Consider the following 24,075-nt stretch of genomic DNA (forward strand, 5'->3'; position numbering starts at 1 on the left):
GTTGGGAGGTTACAAGTGTTTATTATACTTGGTTGCCTAAGCTCTGTTTCTCCAATTTCAGCCTCATGGGGTAGCCGCGCTGTCTAAGGCGCCTTGCCACGGTTCGCGCTGCTCGCCCCGCCGAAGGTTCGAGTCCTCCCTCTGGCATGGGTGTGTGTGTTGTCCTTAGCGTAAGTTAGTTCAAGTTTGATTAAGTAGTGTGTAAGCCTAGGATCGATGACGTCGGCAGTTTGGTCCCATAGGAAGTCACCACCACCAACGCAATCTCACCGATGACATGTTCTATCCCAGGGTAGTCTTGTATTACATTATGTACTGTTGTATCTCATTCCAGCTAGGCAAGCTCTTGTTCTAATGTTAAATGCTCCTATCCGGCTGGTACGATCAGCTTGCTATCTTAGCTGTTACCCAAGTTCGGAAGCGTTTCCAGGCTAACGCATGCCTATACCTCAACGGATTTTCACACGACATGCAGTGGGAAAACCTCTCTGTACAGAGGCGGGAATCATGAACGGCCTCCTTTCAAGCGAGCCAAAGCCTATGGCAAGATTTTACGTTCTATATCGTCTAGGAGCGACAGTTGAATATGATATATTGAAATGATTGGTCGCCACAGATAAGGTTCACATACCAGTCAATATATGGCAGTAATAGACTGACGGAAAAAAATTACAACATCAAAAAATAATTGATGTAATGAAATTTCAGGAATCCATTTGTCTATGTAACACATTTAAGTGATTAATATTGCAAGATCACAGGTTAATGTAAGCGCGAGATAAGCCATTGCATATGCAAAATACTGGTACATTAAATAACTGGTGTAACCTCCAGAATGTTGAATGCAAGCTTGCAAACATCCTTGTATTGTATTGTACAGGTGCCGTATGTCAGTTTGTAAGATGGAGTTACATGTCTGTTGTGCTTGGTCGGTCATTACAGGGACGGTTAACTCTGTTTGTGGATGACGCAGGATTTGTCGTCCGATGATGTCCCATATGTGCTCGACTGGATATAGCCAAGACAACAAGTCGACATTGTGTAGAGCATGTTGGATTACAACAGTGGTATGTGGTCGAACGCTATTCAGTTGGCAAACACCGTCTGGAATGCAGTTCATGAATGGCAGAACAGCAGGTCGAATCATCAGACTAACGTAAACATTTACAACCAGGTTGCATGGGCGGTAATTTCCATGAATGATTGCGTATCGAAGTCGCGGGATCGAAACGATACATATCGAACGTGCGATCGTAAATCGATCATGTTACTCTGGTGGAGGGCGTTATGATCAATTATTTGTAATCATCATTTTTATCTGTTTTCCGTTGTTCCCTTTGTTGCTCTAAATTACATACTTCCGCTAGTTATTTGTGAGTTGCTAGGGAATCCCAGACGATTTATGTCGTTAGTGAGTGGGATGTCTGGTGTTCTCGACGTTTCTTCGGCGGATTCTCTCACATGGAAAAATCTAATTCCACGTTTACCCAGCGTAGAAAATTGTTCGACTTTTTGTCGCAAAAATGGAGTACTACCGGACGAGGAAAGAAGGGACTGTGTAGAATGTGGTAGTGCGAAGTGTGTAGAACTTCGTAAGAACAGTTTTGATGCTGAAATACCGTTTACAATTTCATAGCCGACAGTGCGGAAAAGGAACGAGTATCAGGAAGAATACATGGTTCGACTCTTCCAAATTATCCATCCAGACCACCGTAATGGCCTTTCACATGATAACAACACCAACGACGAGTAAGGTAAGTCGTCTCCTTTGCAATTACAAGTATTTTTGTAATACTCTTCTTTCGTTGTTGCTGTAGCGACCACCGTAAACATACTCATAACGCCCCTCACCTGAGTCGCGTGATCCATTTAAGATCGCGCGTTCGATATGTATCGTTTGGACCCCGCGACTTCGAAAGGCAATCATTCTTGGAAATTACAGCATGGGATAATCACGAGAGTGCTCCTTCTGTCATACCAAATCGCATCCCAGACCATAACTCCAGTTGTAGGTGCAGTGTGTCTCGCTCGCAGACAGGGTGGTTGCAGGCCCTTGTAACGTTGTTACTTTTAATTTGTTATGAAAGCGGTACTGATAGACAATAAAAGCGGGTTAAAAGCTGTGAGCTGTCTGGGGAAGTTAACCGTGCATTACTGCGCAGCTGTTTCGCCAGGTATCCAGTCTAGCTTACCAAATTCCCAACCAGACGAACATTAATTATGATCTTTTAATAGTCATACGACAACCGGTGATATATATATATATATATATATATATATATATATATATATATATATATATATATATATATATATATAAAAAGAGAATTTAAATAAAAAGAAAGAAATCAGTTTATATTTGGAAATTTATTTTAAGATTGATCATTGCGATTTCAGCATATTAAACTCGATCCATAACTAAGCTGGTGCCTTATTTAGGATTGTGAAAATGTGAGATCGTAATCTTACGGAACACATCAAATATGGAGCCAAGATTGGGAGACTGCATACAACACTGCATTCATAAAATAACACACGAAGAACGTTGAAACATATGCAAGAGGAAATTAACCACAACCAACCGATTCAATTTTCACCCAAAGAAATTACGTTCGTAGCACAATCCTGTCCGTCATGTAATTACTACACACTGGTATACTAAATTCATACTAACTCTCTGTGAAATCTTCCCAAAAAGAATAGCTGAGGGCTACTTTGATGATTACACCACATGCTTCACGTGGTCAGCTTGGTTTACACAAAGCGTATAACTCCACAATAATTTTGATAATTAAAATAAACTAGATCGAAAAGCAATTTACAAAAGAAAAACCTGTAACTGGTTACTAACGTCTTACTATTAACCTGATGGGTCAAACAGTTATATAAGCACGTGGTACTGGTCTCGCAAAGTACACCCCACGTGGGTTGAGCATAAAGAAAAGTTGCTATATTGAAAAATATTGTCAAGACGAGACGTTATAATCACACAAGCATTCGCATTTAAGATTGATCTTAGTTAGAGTTACTGATCAACACGTGGTTCCACTTTACTCACAAAGTAGTGACAAAGCAACTACCGGAAGATATTCTGAACTTCACACGCGAATTACACTGCGCTGCAATTTAAGATAACATTAGATATTTTAGAGCTAAACCTGAAATAAAGGTGATTAAATTTTCAGTTAGGCTGAACTTAAGAAATCCATTGTCCTACGGACTTAACAGACACGCGCTTAGCCGGAGATCTTACCACTTCAGACGCTCGCCACGGACAGACTGACCTGCGCTCCTACCGAGTGTGCTTCCTTAGGGTGGCTCACAAATACAAACGGAAGTGGCCAGAGGGGCAGCTTCCTATACCAACATGACAACGGACGACCAGAACCATACTAAGCATAGAAACCTCTCTGCTTTTAGAAAGCGTAGCTACCTGTTCCGACGTTGGTCCTACTGTTCTCTAGCAGACAGCATTGTCTGCTACCCTCAAGCATGCAACTAGAAATACATTTGATCATTCATCCTCTCACACAGAAGGGAAGGGGGATGACAGTATCTTATCATATACAGTATATAAAAGAAAGCGGATGTAGGTTCCGTATGAGACTGTGTGACATGAATTACATATAAACTGTGTTTTAAAGTGTAGTAGTGTGACAGATCGTTCTTGTTTATGTGTAAAAGTAACACGTTCCACTACTCAGTCTCCTCCCAGATAGAAACGCCACAGTAAATTTAGAAGAGGAATTTATGCCGTAAATGACAACAGATTTAAGAAATTAAACATGAAAGGAATCCAACAGAGACCTTTCACCCTCAACTGGCCTCCTCCTAACCAACACACGGCCATCACTGGCACCGAGGCAGAACCAGCTTTCATCAGAAAACACAACCGACCTCCACCCTGCTCTCCAATTAGTTCCCGCTTGACAGCTCTGAATTCGCAAATGACCATGGTTTGGGACCAGTGCAATGCACGCTACATGGCGCCTGGATCGGTGCTGTCCTCGAAGTGAACGATTTGTAATAGATCGTCGTGTCATTGTGATGCCAACTGCTGCTCACATTTCTGCTGCAGATTCTGTGCGATGCGCCAGAACCATACTCTGAACACGGTGGTGGTGCTACTTGGCCATCCGGAGCCCAGTCTTCTAGCGACCGTACATTCTCGAGACCACCGCTATCAGAAGTCATGTACAGTGGTTGCATCCCTGCCAAGTCTCCCTGCAGTATCACAGAAGGGTCATCCAGCATCTCGTAACCCTATTACATGACCTCATTGAAACTCAGTGAGGTGTTGATAATGGCGCCTTGAAGGCATTTTTCTACATCTACATCTACATTTATACTCTGCAAGCCACCCAACAGTGCGTGGCGGAGGGCACTTTACGTGCATTACCTCCCTTTCCTGTTCCAGTCGCGTGTGGTTCGCGGGAAGAACGACTGCCGGAAAGCCTCCGTGCGCTCTCGAATCTCTCTAATTTTACATTCGTGATTCCTCGGGAGGTGTAAGTAGGGGGAAGCAATATATTCGATATCTCATCCAGAAACGCACCATCTCGAAACCTGGACAGCAAGCTACACCGCGATGCAGAGCGCCTCTCTTGCAGAGTCTGCCACTTGAGTTTGCTAAACATCTCCGTAACGCTATCACGCTTACCAAATAACCCTTTGACGAAACGCGCCGCTCTTGCTTGGATCTTCTCTTACCTCCTCTGTCAACCCGACCTGGTACGGATCCCACACTGATGAGCAATACTCAAGTATAGGTCGAACGAGTGTTTTGTAAGCCACGTCCTTTTTTGATGGACTACATTTTCTAAGGACTCTCCCAATGAATCTCAACCTGGCACCCGCCTTACCAACAATTAATTTTAAATGATCATTCCACTTCAGATCGTTCCGTACACATACTCCCAGATATTTTACAGAAGTAACTGCTACCAGTGTTTGTTTCGCTATCATATAATGATACAGTAAAGGATCCTTCTTTCTATGTATTCGCAATGCATTACATTTGTCTATGTTAAGGGTCAGTTGCCATTCCCTGCACCAAGTATCTATCCGCTGCAGATCTTCCTGCATTTCGCTGAAATTTTCTAATGCTGCAACGTCTCTGTGTATTACAGCATCATCCGCGAAAAGCCGCATGGAACTTCCGACTCTATCTACTAGGTCATTTATATATATTATGCTTATCCATTACGGATATTTTAGAATCGTGACTGTATATTAATGTAAATAAATTATACACAACTGCAACCAGTCACTTTTTTCATTAATAATGCTTTATTACATTAACCGGTTTTCGAACCCTTTCAGGTTCATCTTCAGATGATTTCGGGAGAATCCGGGAAGCTACATCATTATTGGTAGTAGCATAATGCTGGGTGCTGGTTCTATGGCAGAAAGATGGGTCACACTTTAATGTAACGCCATGACTATAGATTATCTGTCGATATGGGTGTGAATTTAGTTTTTACTTACTGCGACAGTATAGGCGGCTTTTTTCGTATCTGTCTGCATCTGGTTGCAGTTGTGTATAATTTATTTACATTTATATATATTGTGAGAAGCAGACTAGCGTCAACTCACAACGCCAAATCTCGAACGTTACAACGTGTATTTAAAGCGAAGCTGATTTGCACCTTCATAGTGGTGCTACTGGCGCCACTCTTATGCCACTGGCACGAAATCTGAATAGAAATTTTCTTTCAGCTGTACAAACACGCCTACCAACTTTCGTTTATATCGCACAACTTTTACTGCTCCACTCTACAGGCACGACCCTCCTCGTAGAAGTAACAAAACGATTAGACACTACAGAGGCACAGTAACACGTAAGGGGACAGCAACATCGCACAGCAGAAGTCAACACCTTAGTTTCGCTCAGTTGTATTCAACAAGCACAACAGAAGAATTTGCAATGTTAGCTCTATCGTGGAAGTACGTCACTCGACTACACATCTAAGACAACGCCTAAGAAAACCAGCGGACGTACACTTCTGCATTGGAAACGTCGTCTGTCCAGATCACAGCGTAAATATACTTGGCTGACAAGATTCTCCCTATGTAGCCCACACTATGTACCACTACGATGATGTTATGCACCAATGAAGTGTCACAGATACTATTTGTGGTCTGAAGGGCTAGTGATAGCTACCGGAATATGCTAATAAAGATATTAATAACGCATCTATCAAAAGATCTACAAGGTTCGTACGAATAACTGACACCAAAGACGATCTCACCTTAATGGAAAATACCATCCTCTATAGTATACGTTGGGTATAAAATCAGATATTTGACCTCATCACTCACAACAACAAAATAAAATCTTCCAGTGTGTAACTCGACTATACGACAACACACCGCACTAAGCAACGGAGTAACAGAAATGTTCAACTCTTTTGTAAACAAAATACGAGCCGTTGTGGTCGACAATAGCATGTAAATAACTTTCCAATTTAAAACCACAACCATATTACGTAGAACCAGGTACTTGCAGAGATTATTCTCAAATTCTCAGAAATAAGTAAATTATGTTTCTTTCAAGAATTAATACTCTTTACATTTAAATAAAATCCTGGAGATAATTTCTCTCCTTTTTCGTTTAAGAAATATGAAATAATTTCTCTCTTTGGAGATTAACGAATTCGAACCATTATTTCTATTTCTTTGGAAATTAATGTCTTTGCTTCTTATAAAGTGGCGGACTTCCGTTTATCTAATGTTTGACTTCCTTTTACGATATTTGCAATTTATTCGTTTGCTATAAAACTAAACATCACTTTTAAAGCCGGCCGGAGTGGCCGAACGGTTATAGCGTCCTTAGTGAAATAATAAGAAAAAACTTAAAAACAGTATTTATAAAGAAGAGACATTTAAAATTTGAATAATAAGTGGACACTAGCCGCTCAGGCGAACATACATTTTTCTCCGTATTATGATAATTTCTCTGTGTAAGTTTAGAGGGCAAAGAAATATAACAAAATGATCTAAAGAAGATACGCTCTTTTGTTAATTTTTTTAGTCGTCTTCACTTCTTCTCTTGTCTTGGTTGCGTGTAGACGGACATCTTGCGAGTGCTGGCAAATGTAAGCATATTTGTACTAATTAAGCAGATAATATATTGATTTAATATTATTGTTAATTTGTAAGAGGTGATCCCGATTTCATGTCCGCCTTCCTTGAATTAACCTGCATTCGAGTAATTTACAGTGCAACAATCGAAGCGGACGATGCAGCCACCGACGCCATTACGTGGCGATATTAACTTATAAAATTAGCGGAAGCGAAAAACTCGCCCGCTATTAACATAATATACATTTTTCTCCACCGCCGCCCGACGTTGCAGAAAATACGTAGCTTTCAGATTCTTATTTTCAGTACAACAGCCGAGAGCCAGAGCCAGCACTCCGACTGCAATGCAATGGTTAACGGAGGTAAGAAAAAATACTCTAGCGCGTGTGTGGGCCGCAGTTGTAATTAATGACTAAAGATTTTTTGCTTTAAAGTGAGCTGACTAGCCGAGGGAATTAATATGAAAAGTTTATTCCAATGTTCAACTTATATACTCATGTTTTAAGATTCAGCGAGTCTAATTCCACTGAAGATAAATATTGTTAAAAAAGAGAACTTCACAAAAGCATTTAATTGTAAATAAAAATTGAATGAAATATCATTTTGATTGAGGCCCACCACGTAAGTCGGCAACAATCAACGTTACCAATCAATTTCTGTAGCAAATAATAAATTAAATTACGACGGACGCGAGACGGCTCTAGGCGCTACAGTCTGGAACCGCGCGACCGCTACGGTCGCAGGTTCGAATCCTGCCTCGGGTATGGATGTGTGTGAAGTCCTTAGGTTAGTTACGTTTAAGTAGTTCTAAGTTCTAGGGGACTGATGGCCTCAGATGTTAAGTCCCATAGTGCTCAGAGCCATTAGCCATTATCACTTCCAAAATATCTTTGAATATTAAATATGGAGCACGCGAGACTCGGGACACCATTTTTATTTTTAAAACAGTATATGCCACCGTCATTTTTCAACTGCTTGGACTTCAAGACAGACACAAAATTAATCCCAATTCAGGTGTCGACTTTCCGCGGACCCACTACTCTTGAAATTATCTAAAACACAGCACTCGCCCGGTAGGAAAGACAGTGTGCCCTCAATATCTGCGGTTCTTGCTTTGTCGTTCTAAGAATTATAGGAGAAGCTACTAAATTCGAGACCGCGCGTGCAAATCTCCTACTAACTTAGACCGGGTCTCACTAAATCATATACAACCTTACGACGCCTGATCTCGTAATTAAAAAGATAACACATCCTTCCATCTGCACAGAGATTTCCGAACAATAACTACATTACAGCGACGCTCACGCTGAAGGCCGGCCGTTGTGGCCAAGCGGATCTAGGCGCTTCATTCCGGAATCACTCTGCTGCTACGGTCGCAGGTTCGAATCCTGCCTCGTGCATGGATGTATGTGATGCCCTTAGGTTAGTTAGGTTTCATTAGTTCTAAGTATAAGGGACTGATGACCTCAGATGTTAAGTCCCATAGTGCTTAGAGCCACTTGAACCATTTTTTTTTCATGCTGAAGTCGCAAAATAAGCCCGCAAAGACACTGCTTCCTGAGTGCTAGTTTTCACCTTCAAATCCACTAACACAACAACGCACAGGCACTACTTCTTTAATACATACATTTTTCACCTTCAAACTCAAATAAAGACTTCACGTGATAACGTCAGTTATATACCACAACAAAATGGAAAATCTCCAATCTGACCGAAATACGGATCGCCTACAAACGAATGGCTTTCAAGCTACACTTTGTTCAGTAACCGTTTTGGCGTAAAATCTCCAACCACGAGAAACCAATCTTATTTGCAACACACCGTAGGCACTATTGCTACCTCACACAAAATTGTAAATTCCAATACAAACCAATCCCTTGATGCTTTTCGCTCCACAAAGTGAGATCCAAATTATCACAGATCTGCGTAAATCTCTTTCAAACAAGCCGATAAGAATCTCACGGAATTCACCTAAAAGACTATAGCGTTTCACTCACACTCACTCCGATTCGGACTGATGTTAGTCCGGCTACCAAACAACGACTAGCTGCATTTTTCGTGGAACACACCAAGAACATAGCACGCTAATTCTCTCCTTTAACAATAGTTGGTTTTTCTTTGTGGATGTCGTTAGAGTTTTCCCGTGGCCAGCGGCTCCGTAGATGTTATCTTTGCCGCAAGCCACTACTCTACAGTCGTCCGTGCGTAGTAAACTCTTTGACTTCGACCGCATTCTGCTGACCAGATATTTTCAGGCGACAGTCTCTACAACAGTTTACAGAAATACATAAAAAACACTTTCCAAGCAACTAAGTAAAACTTCATTTGTTTTCATAACAGCAAATTTTGCTAATAAGATGAGGAGACACCTACTAGTAATGCCGATTTGATGCAATACAAATTGTGACTTGTTACAAACTCCTCCTTGGTATTACAATTTTTTTCCGTCAGTGTAAGTATTTTAGGATGAGGCTTATTGTGCGTCACAGAAAACAAGCCAAGTTTAATGGCTGTTTTATATTTATTTTTGGATATTATCACAATGTCTGAACTCCATCATACTAAAGATGGGACGTCAGTGCCACTAATCGCTTAAAGTTACTTAGGGACGTGTCAAGATCGAATGTGGTAACGCCGATGGTGCCTCTCAATGCGTCGATCGCTTGTACACATAATACTTTAATTTACAACGCTAGTATGTCTGGGCATATCTTATGTTGTATGTAACATACAAAGTATTTTTCATTCCTAAAGCAGGATTATTTCAATCTCTAAATATTTACACACACACAGCAAAGAGAACCTACCTAAATGATGTTAACAAAACCTTCTGAAAAGGGGTACAATCATTGCTTATCAAAACCATACATATATACCACTGTATGTCCATCTTTTCAGAGATGGGACTCGGCTGTTATCTATAGGATGTCAAATCAAACACATTTCAGCCGCCTAATTTCCAAACTTATTTTATATGGCTACCAGAGTCGGTGAGTTACTTCGCCATCTTCAGACCCCTCACCGACGTGTGGCAAGATTCCACCTCGGTTCTGGTCAAAACAGGGGTCAGAATTCTAATGCTGGTATCAGTAGATTTCTGCTTGCTATAGCGATCACTTCAAACGTCGACAGATGATTGTTAAGTGATCGCTATAGGAAGCAGAAATCTATAGATACCAGCATTAGAATGCTGACCCCTGTTTTGACCAGAACCGAGGTGGAATATCCTACATGTCGGTCAGGGGTCTGAAGATGGCGTAGTATCTCGCCGACTCTGGTAGCCATATAAAATAAGTTTGGAAATTAGAACGGCTGAAATGTATTTAATTTGACATCTCATACTTAGGTGCTGTCGTGCAATTTAACATGAATCCCGTTCACCGCAGTAAAGTTTCGCTACGTGTGTTAATTATTCAGTGTGAGATCTGTTACGTTATCAGCAGATCGTTGTCAAGCAAACACTTTTTCTACGGCGACAAAATATTACCACTCATTCTGTCTCTTATCCTGGACAGTCTCTTTTGTGAGTTCCCTAAACCGTAATCAGAAGACATCAAGGATGCTGCAAAAAATTCCCTCGGGAGCATTGATGGCCTCCATCACAAAGCGAATGAGAAGCGTTAAAGATGAAAGAGGCAGTGAAGGCTTTGTTGAAAAAGAAACTGCGACGCCGCCTTTGACGATGAGGACAACGGAGTGATCAGTGGAGTTGCGGACTTTCTACCTCCGCAGGAATATGTCCCGCTGGGACTTCCAAACCTTCACAATTCGTACCGTATCGCGTAATGATTAATTAACTGAATGGTTATTATTGAATTCTTCATACAACGATAACTGTGCCGTTATTGTTATTGTATGAAACGGTTTTGGAAAATAGAAATAATGAATCTTTTCTCTTTTATGTTTGTTAAAAGCCACGGCTGATTTTTCTCAGGGCGCTATCAGCAACAATAGCAGACATATCCCAATGTGAAGACAGCAGTCCTACTCACGATGGATTAAAAATCTTTTTTTAATATAATGCGATACTGCATTTAAACAATTTTTAATTAATTTTCTCTGTGGGTCTTGATGCTCAAGGATAGCTGCCTATGTGCAATGGCAGCGTAAGCTTTCATTGATATTGTTATTAATAAAAACTGTACCTCTGGCCTAATATGAATTGAAAAATATTGCAGGACGCCGTTTTCAAATTATTAAAATTATTTCTTCTATACTTTTAGTATTAAATGACTGTTGGAAGAACTTATATAATTTTTGTCATTAAGCCTACACAAAGATGGCCAGGGCAACATTTAATTATTACATAATGAATCATATACAGGATAGGTACTCGCTACTCACAAAAACACGCACTACAATTATTGATCTCCTGTATATATATTGAACACTATTATATTTCTACCACAAATAATTGTATCAGTTACAGACCGTGAACAATTAACGTCCGTCAGCGAGAAGAGCAGAATAGGTAAGACAATGAAACAGAAAACCCTCATTCCTCCTCTACAAAAGAACACCGACAACAATGTTTCTAACGCGCGACCGCTACGGTCGCAGGTTCGAATCCTGCCTCGGGCATGGGTGTGTGTGATGTCGTTAGGTTAGTTAGGTTTAAGTAGTTCTAAGTTCTAGGCGACTGATGACCTCAACAGTTAAGTCCCATAGTGCTCAGAGCCATTTTTGAACAATGTTTGTAATTTTGATAGCGCAGATAACGCTTCTCCAGTCTTAAGTCTTTGCAATGTATTTCTCCTATTTTTAATCGGAGGTAATGCTATAACCGTCTGATTGAATGTCTTTTTAGAGAGACACAAATGAAAACGCTAAGAAACAATGGCTGTTAGGATTTACCTTTTTATCATGTTTTTGAAAACGTGTTATAATACGACGTAGAGCAGTAGCTTACCCAAACGTAGACGTATCTCTGCTGAATTTCCATTTAATTTTGTACGATAATAAAATGTAGACTGGCAATGGCAAGGAAAGCGTTTCTGAAGAAGAGAAATTTGTTAACATCGAGTATAGATTTAAGTGTCAGGAAGTCATTTCTGAAAGTATTTGTATGGAGTGTAGCCATGTATAGAAGTGAAACATGGACGGTAAATAGTTTGGACAAGAAGAGAATAGAAGCTTTCGAAATGTGGTGCTACAGAAGAATGCTGAAGATTAGATGGGTAGATCACATAACTAATGAGGAGGTACTGAATAGGATTGGGGAGAAGAGGAGTTTGTGGCACAACTTGACCAGAAGAAGGGGTCGGTTGGTAGGACATGTTCTGAGGCATCAAGGGATCACCAATTTAGTATTGGAGGGCAGCGTGGATGGTAAAAATCGTAGGGGGAGACCAAGAGATGAATACACTAAGCAGATTCAGAAGGATGTAGGTTGCAGTAGGTACTGGGAGATGAAGAAGCTTGCACAGGATAGAGTAGCATGGAGAGCTGCATCAAACCAGTCTCAGGACTGAAGACCACAACAACAACAACAACAACAATATTTGTCTTTCAGGTGAGGGGAACTTTGTAAAGAAATTACTTGTAATTATACTTCCAAAGTTACCACATCTGTTATCGTTTAGGTGAGGGGAATTTTGTAGGGAAATTACTTGTAATTATACTTCCAAAGGTACCATACCTGTTGCTACAAAATGCTACCAGTTTATTTTTTTTTATGACTTTGTGAAGCATAGGTCCTGAAAACCTGGTAGGAAACTGACAATAATGCACGATGTTTCGCTGGTAAATTACGAAAAATGTATTTTGGGAAAATTATAGCTATGGAACACACCGCATAAACGGAAGTTTCCTTGTATATAGAGTCCCCTGAAAATGTTGCGTCGATTTCCCTCCCTAACATTCCTCAGTCCGACATTGTACACAGTCTCTAATGATCTAGACGTCGGCGGGACTTTCAGTCTTCCTTCTGTCCTTTACAACGTTGCTTTCCAAGTACAGGGATTTTATATATGGATGAATTAAGCTTAGAGCACTTCTTGAAATGATGATTGAAAGTTGTTTGAGACCCGCTTATATCAGCGTCAAAGGCAAAGAGCGCCACCAATTTGTTATTACTCTGTGTTATTATGGCGCTCTTATCATTTCTATAAGTACATCAACGAACGAGTCGAGAACTTTGCGTCTACAGTAATATGGCAGCATGTAATGAAAAGTGCATGGTGGTTATAATTAAACTTTCGCTGCTTGAAAGGGACCCCATGAAAAACGAGTGATCGTAGGACAACGAAATTTTGTGCAAACGTTTACAAGGACGCTCGGAAGAGAAATATTGAAGAAACCATTGAAAGAAACGCATTTTAATTTCCACGTGGGAGGCTAGCATTTGTTGATTGCGTACCGTGTTTACGTTCAAGGTTCAAGGTGACGACCATCTGCATCCACGACAGCCTGGAACCGCACCAGAGTTATCATATCACAGTTGTTCGCGTCGCTTTTTGAACAGTGGACCATGAAATGTTCAGCTGTCGTGACACAGCTCTTGCACTGCTTGAAGATCGCACATTGCGTCCTGCATTCTCAGCCATGATAACAGGAACTTCTTGAACAATTTGTGGTGTAACTGGTCGACGGCTTCTCTCAGCAGTAATTCGCAAATCGGCTATTAACTCGAAGGTCCGAATCATGTTCTTCAAACCCGGTGAGGAAAGAGGATCTCTCCGTATTCCTTTAATGCGTCGAGTCCACAGCTCGTGGTCTCGCGGTCGCGTTCTCGTTTCCCGAGCACGACGTCCCGGGTTCGATTGCCGGCGGGGTCAGGGATTTTCACCTGCCTCGAGATGACTGGGTGTCTGTGTTGTCCTCATCATTTCATCATCATTCGTGAAAGTGGCGAGATTGGACTGAGCAGAGGTTGGGACTTTGTAAGGGCGCCGATAACCGCGCTTTTGGGCGCCCCACGAACCAAACATCATCATTATTTAATGAGTCGATACTCGCGAAGAGAAGCAACACTATTGCTGTTCTGATAAAACAGCTTTACGGGTAAAGCTCTGCTCACCTTGTCCGGACCCAAGTTGGCTGTCCGCATCTGCAGTGTGTACTGATCCTTGTGTTTCAGCCCTACTGTTTGAACACCATTCCTCTAAATTTGGGTACCCATACAGTACAGTTTTCTGCCTACACTGATCCAAGTACTGGTAGCGAAAGTTTGTAATTGAAACCACCTTGTATATTGGCTTATGGTGCTCTCGCGTCTGCAAAAGGAAGCAATACTGAAAGGTAAGTGGAAGGTCATTCACACAAGAGTGATTCAACTGTCCATACCGATGTCGTTCTATGCAAACCGTACTACATATTTATCATGAACGGTAGTCTTGTAGGTGACAGCCGCGTAATCGATATGAGTTCTCTCTCAGATCTTTGGAGGACTGTTACCGAACGCAATCATACTGTAAAGAATGCAAGTGAGGATTGGGCATGAGTCATATGGTACTTTCGGACCAAGATATACCTTACTTCTGTCATTTTTAGCCAAGTGTCTCGAATCTTTCTTTTTGTAAGTAGCGGAGTAGACCTACAGGTTTTGGATGTCTCTGTACGTTTATTCCGTTGATAAATGGTTCAGAAACCTTGTCTTATGAAGTGTGTTTCAACATCGGAAATAACGAAATAACAGGAGATATCCAAATGGGAACAGCTTCCTGGTAAATAAACCAATGAAAAGATTAATTTACGACTCGCTGCATTGATGTGCTAAAATAGTTCCATAAACAAAATTTCTGCAGTGGGTCTAAGACATCTTCGTATACTTTAAAAGTTATTCCACATGTACAGAGCGAAATGGCCAACACCAATGTCGTCATGCGAAGTAGCATAAAACGACATCGGTAGCAACAGCTGCACCACCGTGTATATAAGGAATAGGAATGGCTGTATTGACCTAACACTTTGGGACCCAGTGATAAAGAGCGAGTTGCGTTCTAATGGAAATTTTGGACTTGCCGAACAGAAGACGTTATCAAGAGTAGAAGTAATGTTATGCTGTGCTAACACATGCCTCTTCAGGAGCTATAAACTTTCAGTCCGGCGTGCTTATAACGTGAGTACATTTAAAGGCTTCCATACGCGATCAAGCAGTTTGCCAGCCATTTAACGGTGTGCTGTATGACGTGTTTGTCAATCATAGATAGTGTTTGAAGTGTTTACGAGAAATTTTGACTGACGTAAAATCTGGCAAGATGGCGGACGTTGGTTGTGTCGATGATTCGCCACAAATGTTTAGTGAAAAATTGTTTTATTACAATTTATCTCACTGTATCGCGAGTTTCCACAACAATGGAAAATACGATCAGGGATAAAAACAAAATGGCACTGACAATTACGAAAACGGTAGAGGTATCACATACTTCCCAACCATATATTACGCAGCAGGAGGTTATGAACAAAAACAATATTTTACGCATCATATACAAACTGGGATGCAATGAAATAAAAGAAAACGGACGATGTGGGCTATAGGCTTATGTTCCCACGTCGTGGTGTTTTAACGAATTGTCATTAAGGGAGCAAGTAGATGTGAATAAATTTTCTCGCATTTGTATCTGCTTGTTCAATGCGAGGCGAAGTAACTCTAAACAAATTATTAAACATTTCACTGTCCATCCCAGAAAGTTGATATAATCGTTTTAAGCCATTCCGTGGACCAGTGTCTTGTTCTCTTCTTCTTTAAACACAGTCCCAAAGTCAATATTAGAAATGCTTTATCTGCATTTGTAGACATTCTCCCTAGTACCAGAATACAGCGTGCACGAAATACGTCTGTTCCAGGAGTTAAACTGAAGAGCAGTCTTTGTGCGTGTACCTGCTTATTTGACACATCCTTGGCGGCTAGATAAGAGCGAATTTGACAGTCAAGTTTTACGAGAGCCTTAAGAAGTTTTTAAAAGTAGTTTCGTTGTCTCTTCGAAGGAAATTGATGTAATTATTGAGTTCTGTTAGAGAAATAGTTGCTTTAACAGACTTCCATGGGTAAATATATATCTCTCTCATTTTAAGCCATTCCCTGGACGAGAGCCTTTTCTTCTTCTTCTTTAAACACAGTACAAAAAAAATGTCAGGAGTGCTTTACATTTGTGGCCATCCTCGCTACTGTCGAAATACTCACGAACACGAACACCATCTGCTTGAAAGTTGGGTTAAGCAGACAAACTTTGTTATGTAAATTGAAGGTGGAGGGGCGAGGGAAAGGAAGGAAAGGAAAGGGAGTGGAACTATTGATGTCAGCTGCATCAGGACTTTGTGCGGAATCAGCGGCGACGAGTGAAAATGTGTGCCGTGCCGGGGTTCGAACCCAGGATTTCCTGTTTCCTTTTTTTTTTAAATTAGTGGACCTATCTTTTTATCTTACTAAGTTTAATATAAGAAAATCAAATCTACTCCCCCTTGGCACCTCAACTTTAATGTTACCATAAGAAACTATCCCTCTTCAGGCGTTGCCTCCAACTACGTCCAAAGATTTTTCTAAGGATAGGTTCCACGGGTCTATAATTTGTTCTTATTTTCTAATTATATGATTATAATTAGGAAATGTAGAAACGAAAATTCTATAAAAAAAGAATGTTACAACAGAAAATATGATTCAAAGCATACACTAAAATGGCTTTGTATGTATCTTGCGCTACTTCAGCTGAAAGAATCCTTCTTCTAGAAATGGTACAACTGGGGTTTTCTTGTCCACTGCCACTGGGGTTTTCTGTTTCCAACAATGCCGTCTAAAATACCTACAGTAGACTCATACTGCATTTGCTGAAGCCTCAATGAATGCAGCGTTCCTTGAGTCAGCCAATTTCTGTCCTACGTCACTGCTTGCAATTCAGGTTATTCTGTCTTGGATGTGATGCTGCGCGGAACATCCCACTGAGCCTGGCACTCCCCAACTAGAGGGAGGACTCGCGGTTGGGTGGGTGGAGAGGGTTATGAATAATAATAATAATATGCAAGGAGCGTACGAGCGTAAGGTACCTGGGTGTGCGTTAAAGAGCGTTGTGAGCGTTTTGCAGGTACCACCAGAAATCAAACTCCACTTCCTCCCCTTTGCGGAAGATGTAGTCGATTGTTATTCCCTTGATCCATGTAAGCGCACGATATTGGTTCAAATGGTTCAAATGGCTCTAAGCACTGTGGGACTTAATGTCTGAGGTCATCAGTCCCCTAGACTTGGAACTACCTAAACCTGACTAACCTAAGGATATCACACACACCCATGCCCGAGGCAGGATTCGAATCTGCGACCGTAGCAGCAGCGCGGTTCCGGACTGAAGCGCCTATACCCGCTCGGCCACAGCGGCCGGCGCACGATATTGGCGAGGGAAAGTAATAGTCATCTGGATACAGATGGGGCCGAGATTGACTCACGTCAGGTGTGACACGGAGGTAGCAAGCTAAGTTCTTCTGTGTCTTACTAGGCGGTTGCGTTAACCGCTCCGCCACCCGGACACAGCGTTGGTCGCAATTAAGCGGACTGTCTCGGTATGCGTCCCGACCGACCCACACTCCTACCCAGCGCCATCTATACGCAGTTCCCGTCCATATCCTCCATGCTCGCTAAAGTAAGGTTCCCGCAGGAGGCCGAACGTAATTGTGTATCCGTACTGCAGGTGGTGGATTCATTGGCCATCGAGGCGAACCAATTATAACAAAGCGTGGTGTCTGTTGTTCTGTGTTCGACGGAACTGACACCACGCGGGATCCGCAGCTGTGATACATATTATGTTTCAAAATGGTAAAGAGCAGCAATAAGTCAACATTTCCGTTCTAGCTTTATGACAGAAGTTGCAGATTACGCCTAGTAACTAGTGATCATCAGTGCAGTATTCGGGACTTGTTATACATGCTCTAGTGCGTCTGCACCTGTTGTTCAAACTCTTGTCACTGTTTTTGCCGGCCGAAGTGGCCGTGCGGTTAAAGGCGCTGCAGTCTGGAACCGCAAGACCGCTACGGTCGCAGGTTCGAATCCTGCCTCGGGCATGGATGTTTGTGATGTCCTTAGGTTAGTTAGGTTCAAGTAGTTCTAAGTTCTAGGGGACTAATGACCACAGCAGTTGAGTCCCATAGTGCTCAGAGCCATTTCTTGTCACTGTTTACCATTTTGCAAGTTACACTGATGAGTCAAAACATTATGAGCACTGCCCATCTCGAGGTTGAATGTCTGCTGGTGGTGTTGTGGTGTGACCCAGTAAGGAAAGAGTCTAAGCGAAGATATGGGTCGCAAATGTGAAAATACACTGATATAAGCGGTTTTGACAAAGGGCACATTGTTGTTGGGCTGCGGCTGGAAACGAGAATCTCTGAAACGGCGAAGCCGGTCGCTTCTCTGGGTACTACTGTAATGAGCACCTACCGAAAGTGAATGAAGGATGATGAAATAACTAGTAGACCGTAAGGTATTAAATGACTACGTCTCATCACAAAACGTAGAGGTCGGAGGATCCCCACAGTATAATCCAGGACAGGGGCGGTCTGTGGCAGATCTGGCTACAGAGTACAATGGTGATGCCGGCACAAGTGTTTCGGAGCATACCGTTCAAAGGTCATTGTTGAACATGGAGTTCCACATCACACGACCCCTACCTGTTCCTGTGTTGACCCAACGACATCATCATTTATGATTGTAGTGGACAGAGCATCACTGAATTTCCAGCTTGGACCGACAGAAACGTGTCGCCTGTCGAATGAATCGCATTTCTTGTTACGCGAGGTCGATGGTTGGGTCCTTTCACGCCGTCACCCAGGCGAATGGCTGTACGAAGCATGCACAGCGCCACAGATGCTGGCCGGTGAGGGCAGAACTATGCTATGGGGTAAACCCCACGCAAGATACGGTGGCCGACGGGCAGGGACCAGTTCTCGTCCTAAGCGCTGGGCGACTTCATTCGTTTGTTCGGATGGAGAGGCTGACAAGTGTTTTCCACCTTTCGGCCGGTCAACGATGACAGAATTGACGCGCACGCCCTGTAATCATTCTCAAACAATTTTAGAGAAGATATTCGGTGAAAAATTCATTTTTGCTTTACTTGCAGCTTTATATGTCAGGTTCATGATGATGTGTCCATCAGTTCGTTAATGGTCGTAGTTATTGTGATATTTATATGGAAGTAAGACACTGAGCGAAATTCGGAAAAGTGTGCAATGAAAAACACAGGTCGCTATGAGTTTGCGTTTGGTGCATATTGTGTAATATGTTGCAGTGTATGAAATTTAGCTAACATATTGAATTTTTCTTTAGACTTGGCTATACGTCTCTAGCAGTCACCAGTCTCGAGAAAAAACTGTCCGCCGCGATAACTGAGTGATGCCGGCACGGTAGCTCAGCGTGTTCGGTCAGAGAGCTGGTTGGCCTCTGTAATATAAAAAAAAAAAACAAAAAAAATGAGTGGAAGGATCAACAAACGAACTTGACCGGATGTCATATGACGTCCGCAACAAACAAACACACCGATCAACAACGAACAAAATGAAAAGTGGTCAGTGCGGCGGTCTGTCACGCCAAGGGGCCCGGGTTCGATTCCCGGCTGGGTTGGAGATTTTCTCCGCTCAGGGACTGGGTGTTGTGTTGTCCTCATTAACATTTCATCATCATCAGTGGAAGGCAACGGGAAACCACCACTGGAATCACTTCACTAGACGCTCATGCGGTGGACCTCTCTGTTGAGGCTTCCCCTATGACAAGACCTGCCGTAAGACAGAACACAAAGTTTAAAGTTCGAGAAAAATGAACTGACGTAGGACACTCATTTGCGATCGCTTCGCGCCAGCGGCAAAGCGAGAGTGAAATATCCACAACATTCCTCATATTTCATAAACGGTTTGATATCGAAGTGAAATTTTGGCAAATAATAGCAGGCAAAGATGAGAGTATTTTACCATATCGTTACTACGTAAAACTTCATTACCTACCGTGTTATTCCACCATCTACAGATTTCTTCGATGAAAGAATGTAATTTTTAAGGGCCATCGATACGTGGTGAAAAGAGAAGTGCTGTTGGTTTTGGAACATCATAAGTGAAGACAGTACACTTTTTGTTGTACTGAGGATGTGGTTTTTTATAAGCTACTGATCTTAGTTTTCCTTAGTTCCTCAGTTAAGAAACTTAATAAACCATTGTTTCAGAATCTTCACGCAATTGTGTCTGTGCAACGTGTTAGTGAGGTGAGACTGTGTAAAATCTGCTGTGTTTTGGCAAAAGAAGCAAATTTTAATATGGCAACCAAAAAAAGTGTAGGTTTTACTCAAAATTCGCCACTCATCACGCTTCTCTGAAAGTTACTAACGTGTAAGTAGCCAAGTGGAAATGAATCGCTGCACTTTCAGCGGAATTGTTTTTAGATACCAATGAAAGCAGGTGTGAAAATAGATCTTTTCGAATGGTCACGATGTTAGCGTGGGCATGGAGGGACTTCGCGTAATATTTACAAAAAAATGTGATCTTAGGTTTCAGTTTGGAACAGCACTTCCAGTACAGCGCTTTGCGTTTCTCCTAAAATGCCTGCCCGTGACCCCCACCACTGCCTCTCTCCTCATACGTGCCGTGTCGGCTGCGCATCTACCGGCCACGGCATTCTGCGCGGACTGTGCACTCACCTGGACTTCCGTGGGGTCTGCGGCGATAATCGGAGGCATCGTGACAGCAGTGAACTGCGTGAACGTCATTGTGGACCACCTGTATCGCTTCACGCTTGAAGTCTTCACCCACGACGATGACATCTTCCAACAGGAAGACTGTTCGTGTTGTGAGGTCAGGATCGTGTTACAGTGGTTTGAGGGGCATTGCAGGGAACTCTCATGGATGTCGTGGCTAGCAAATGTGCCTGACCAATACCCTCCCGAAAACTTATCGGGCGCCAGCAAACTACCATTTACGGGAACTGATTGACCTGTGGCCAGACAGCTGATGCCACATACTTTTGGAATCCTGTCAAGGACGTGTCGAGTCTGTGCCATCAGAAACTCTGTTGTACTGTGTTCGAAAAGTGGAACAACACTCTATTAAACATATGGTCATAATGTCTTTTGGTAATTTCCAAGAATTGCCTATCGAAGTCACGGGGTCCAAACGATACATATCGGACGTGCGATCCTACATCGATCATGCGACTTTGGTGCCGGGCGTTACGATCAGTTATTTGTGATCGTCATTTTTATCTGTTTTCCATCGTTCCCTCAGTTGATCTAAATTAAATACCTCCGCGAATTATTTGTGAGTTGCTAGGGGAACCCAGACGATATATGTCAGTAGTGTGTGGGATGTCTGGTGTTGTTGACGTTTCTTCGGCGGATTCTCCCATATGGACAAATCTAATTCCATGCTTATCCAGCGCAGACAATTGTTTGACTTTTTGTCGCAAATATGGAGTACTACCGGAGAGAAAACAAGGGTCTGTGTAGACTGTGGGGGTGCGAAGTGTGTAGAACTTCGTAAGAAGTGTTTCAATGCTGACATACCGTTACAATCTCATTGCGGACAGTGCGGAAGACGAACTAGTATCAGGATGAATACATAGTTCGACTCTTCCAAATTATCCATCCACCCCAGCGTAAATCTGCTATCTGGCTGGATTCGACACCACACCTTGCAAGCAACAGCATCGGAAACTGATTTATCTGCTAATATCGTGTGCGACTATTTCGGGTTTTACAGAGAAATGTGTTATGTGGTACTGACGAACGACAGTGTATCGATTGGTGGACCGAGTAAAGTTGTTAAAGTGGACGAATCTCACATAGCAAGAAGGAAGAACCAGAGGGGACGACCTTCAAAGAGTGAAGTCGATCATATTTGGATATTTGGCGGAATAGAACGAGAGTCCCGGAAGTGTTTCGTTGTCAAAAAAAAAAAAAAAAAAAAAAGGTTCAAATGGCTCTGAGCACTATGGGACTTAACATCTGAGGTCATCAGTCCCCTAGAACTTAGAACTACTAGAACTACTTAAACCTAACTAACCTAAGGACATCACACACAAACATCCCCGAGGCAGGATTCGAACCTGCGACCGTAGCGGTAGCGCGGTTCCAGACTGAAGCGCCTAGAACCGCTCGTCCACTACGGGCGGCTTTCGTTGTCAGAGTATTGTCCAGAGAGAAGGTCACTGTAGCGCGCCTGATAAAGCACTTCATACTTACTGGCAGTACAGTCATTACAGACGGGTTTCGGTCCTACAAGACACTCAGAGCAGAAGGATTCGACCACGAGTTCGTCAACCACTCTGTAGAGTTGGTGTCTTCGGATGACCCCAGTGTCCACACGCAGAACATCGAGCGACTATGCAAATCTGTGAAGTCTTCCATTAAAAGAGAAGGAAGTCCAGGACAGAGAGACGAACTTTACTTGTTTCAGTGCCTCTATTTCCACAACTTGCGTTTGCAGGGAAAAGTTAACGCATGTGACAGTCTACCATATTCTTGCGTGATATTGGCAGAGTTTACTCAGGCTATGGAAAACAGGGAATTGAAACTTCCTGGCAGATTAAAACTGTGTACCGGACCGAGACTCGAACTTGCCTTTCGCGGGCCAGTGCTCTACCACTGAAATACCCAAGCACGACTCACGCCGCGTCCTCACAGCTTTAATTCCGCCAGTACCTCGTCTCCTACCACTTGCCCACGAAAGGCAAAGGTCCCGAGTTCGAGTCTCAGTCCGGCACACAGTTTTAATCTACCAGGAAGTTTCATATCAGCGCACACTTGTTCACAATACGAGCAGCCCTTAGCGGCTCGCCATCTCACAAGTGTTCATGACGTCGCCTTTCCGGCTTAGATCTTTTTTAATATGTGACGTGTAAGTACCGCATCTTTTCGAGTCAGCACAAACTTTAATTTTATTAATGTACTATATACCTAATGTTTTAGTACAGTTAGTCTAATTCTGAAGACGACGCTCATAGTAGCGTCGAAACCAGGTCAATTTTGACTTAATATTTGTGACCTAGGGCTTATTTGTTACAATATCGTTCGATATGTTTCGTGTGGATCCCGCGAATTCGATAGGCAATCATTCTTGGAAATTACTGTGTTTTGGCTCATCGGTGTATATCACAGTCGTGGAGCGTATTCCACTTTCCTAATGGTAGATTATTTAAATATCGTATTGTTTGGATGTGTACGGGCTTATTTGGAAAATCTGCAGCTACACCAGGGCGCATTTGACAAACATGTTTGTTAGGTTACGGGGGCCTCGACAGTTGTCCGTCCTGCCCATCTCTACACCGCAAACTCACGCACACGACACGCGACGCACGCAGTCCGCTGCTCGACTCGCTGCGGCTCACTTCGTTACCGTCGCTCGCGGACGCCAACGCCACTAGCCCAACGCCGTGGTTGGAGGCAAGGGAAAGCAGCTCGCAGCCGCACTTGAGCTTCTCTTCAACGCGATGGGGAGCAACAGCGGCCGCCGACGACAGCCGAAGCGCACTCAGCGGAAGCGCAGTGTCGTGCAGTGCTACAGGTGCCAGCAGCTGGGGCACACTGCGAGTGTTTGCAAGAACGCCGTCGCGTGCTCGAAGTGCGCGGCGCGGCAGCACACGACACGCGCAGTTGCACCGAGCCACGAGGAGTGGCCAGCAGATGCGCGAACTGCGGCGGGCCACGCGCCGCCGACTCGCATAGCTGCGGCTACCTCAACGAGTCTCGCCGCCAGCCTGCCGCAACACGCCCTGCGGAGGTGTCTGGCGCCACGACGGCCGCCCCGCCTCCCCGCTCCGGCGAGGGGTCCGAGCCGAGCCGACCCGAAGCCGCCACGGACGACGCCGTGGCCGGCTTCCAAGCCGCCTTTCCGGCGGAACGGGCCGCGCTTAAGGAAGAGACCGTCGCAGTCCATCGTCAGCTCCAGCAGCTGCGTGAGGAGCTGCGACTTCTCAAGAAGAAGGTGCCCGCTTCCGCGCCCGGCTCTTCTGCGGTGCGCGCGGTGTGGGTGGACGCCGCCACGCAGACTGACCTTCCGCAGAAAACGAACGTGGCTACTCAAACGGACGTCGCC

Source organism: Schistocerca nitens, chromosome 1 (genome assembly GCF_023898315.1).
Source record: "Schistocerca nitens isolate TAMUIC-IGC-003100 chromosome 1, iqSchNite1.1, whole genome shotgun sequence".
Taxonomy (NCBI): domain Eukaryota; kingdom Metazoa; phylum Arthropoda; class Insecta; order Orthoptera; family Acrididae; genus Schistocerca; species Schistocerca nitens.